This window comes from Serinus canaria, chromosome Z, assembly GCF_022539315.1.
Source record: "Serinus canaria isolate serCan28SL12 chromosome Z, serCan2020, whole genome shotgun sequence".
NCBI classification, from domain to species: Eukaryota; Metazoa; Chordata; class Aves; order Passeriformes; family Fringillidae; genus Serinus; species Serinus canaria.
The window spans coordinates 14,717,536-14,720,407 of NC_066343.1; positions in this window are offsets into that span (position 1 = coordinate 14,717,536).

Consider the following 2,872-nt stretch of genomic DNA (forward strand, 5'->3'; position numbering starts at 1 on the left):
AAACTTCTTGCTGAGCAACAGAAGATACATCTCCTTCTTCTTGTCCAGGAATATCAGCTTGGCCATCTGCATCTTGTAGCTCATGACAAGGGAAGACTGGGGACCTGGACATTTCATAGACTCAAAACATCTCATATATTTGTATCTCTCATATATTTGCTGTCCTTCAGTAAAGAATGTCTTCTTATCAGAGGAACTTGAAGACATTCTAGACCTAAGCCGAAGTAAAATAGAACAAAAAAATTAAAGCATATGTTGTCAGTATTTATATTGTTAGTATTTAGAAAATGCAAATATTTGCAAACAGCTCAAGTTAATAAATGAAGAAACAAATCAGGGTTTACTCTATTAAAGCTAGGAATGAAAGTCTGCCTCCTTGTGCATCCAACTGCTTTCCAGGTGTGCATCTGCTTGGGATTTTACCTTTCTGTATACTGTACAGCTCAGGCTAAAACCATATGCTGACAAACCAAACCAAACCAAACCAAACCAAACCAAACCAAACCAAACCAAACCAAACCAAACCAAACCAAACCAAACCAAACCAAACCAACCAAATAAAAAAAACTTCACGAAAATCCTCAGTCCCAAACTAAACTAAACTAATCTAAACTAACAAACAAACAGAAAAAAAAAAAAAAAAAAAACAAACACCAATCCCCCCACCAAACCAAATCAAAAGTAGGTGGAGAATCTTGTTTCCATACTGTTTCTCCTTTGACACAGGACAATTTAGACCTCTTTTAAACATTAAAGAAAAACATACATTCTAGGTAGTAAGATTCAGTTCTTACCTGAATAAATAAGAAAGGAGGATGTTTTAGTGTGGCAAGAATTTTACCCTTACTCTTTAGAAAAATAATTGGTACCTTACCTTCCTGGAAACGTCACTTCTAGATATGGTATTACAGTCAGTGCTGAATCAGCCAAATAGTAGCTCTTTGTCTGCTGATGAATAGTCATAATTCTCAGGTATTTCGGTGTGTGAAGATAAACAGGTGAAAAGGAGCACAAGCCCTTTCCTCTGAACTCCTGCTGTTTACAGGAACAGGTATGGACTTCGGGGGTGTTTGTTAAAACACTGCACTCCAGCAATCAAACTCCACTCATTCAGAGGTCTGAGGCACACTCAGGACTTCCTGGCATCAGCTAAGGACTATGTTCTTCTGTGAAGCCGAAGTGCAAAATAACCACTGTTAAGGTTAGAGCAATGACATTTGATGCCACGGCTGGGAAGGACTGTCCCTCCTGGACAGGGGAGGGAGATTGACTTCTATGGTAACTAGGGAGGAGTTAGGGTAATTACAACGCAAGGGAGGGAGGAGAGAACTAGGGCAGAAACATAACAATGGAGTAAGAAACATAACAATGGAGGGAGAAACAGAGTAGTCCAACTTACACAACCACAACACAACAGACATTGTTTTAGAATCAGGCAAATTTATTGCACAAATTTATTTTGATGACAGAATGTGATTTTTTTTTTTTTTTCAGACAGCACAGAAAATGACAGAAATTGCAATCAAATGCATCTGGTTTAGGTAAACTAGAATGCAAGGATAATTTTTTCATTCTGAGATTTAGATCTTAATTGTATGTGCTGGACAAACAATTGGATATACCATTACAAGGAGAAAGAGGTGAAAACGCTTTGAGAAAGGAGGAGCATGAGCCATCTTACCTTGAAAAGCAGGGCTCTCACACAGGCCCAGATTTCTGCCACATGGTCAATCTGATTCTAATTCTGCATCCAGTGGAGAGCAATAACCATCCTCACTTAAGTAGTGGGAAAGGGAATGTGCTTGCTGGGGTAAATTGATGTTTTTGTAGTAAATCTTTGTCTGACAATGAAAGACGAAGGAAAAAGACAAAAAATTTGTAACACTATTTGAAAGACGTGGGGAAAAAAAGGATGAATGATGGAGTTGTTCTCTTCCTTTGGTCTGAAATGAACACAACAGTTCTCAAAGTTCAAACCTGAAATCACTGTCATTTGGGATATTTTAATCCTTTAAATCTGTTTTATTTATTAGCATCAATACCTTGAACTAATGACAGTTATTACAAACCCGTATTTAGACTAGAGCGTGCTGCTTTTTGTTTTCTGACTCATAGCATGTATATGGTGTTCATTCAGTTACTTTCTCTGTTACAGTAAGGTGTCTCTGTTTCTTTGGAAAGGTTTGGATTTGTACTCTGTTGTGTGGAACAAAGGTAGTTTTCCCTGGAGCCCAGCACAGGTGTGTGTCCACCTGGGGAAGTCTCATCACAACCGCAGCTAACTCACGGTGTTCCAACCTGCCTTGTGGATTTCCGAGCACACCTTCTTCCACTCTGTCTGGAAACTGTATGGTTCACACAGACAGCATGGTTCTGATATTATCTTCTCCATAATCTAAGCATAAAAACATCTTACATGCATAGTCCTATAAATCTGTTTACAAGGAAACAACATTTACCTTAGGACTCAAATCACCACTAACTGTTTTAGAAATACTATTACCGATTTGATACCTCTTCAGGGAATGTATAAAGCATCTCCATCATTACTAAAGATACCAAAATGTTTTGTGGACCTGAAAACTGGGAGGCTACTGAGGGGATGGGGGAGTGGTACCAGGGCACTTGTGGTTTCAGGACCCTTTGTGACATGCTGTGACATAGATGCTGCTGATGGGATGCCATGTGGCAGCGTGTCACAGGGCCTTTAACTACCCACCATGAAATGGGTGCTGGCAGCAACACCCACAGTGCCTGAAGGATGTGACAGGACAAGGACACCATGAAACAGCACAGGACTCTGTGAGGATCCCCCACACAGCCACCTTCCTCCTTGCTGACCTTTTGTTTTCTGTAGATTTCTCCTGCCCCC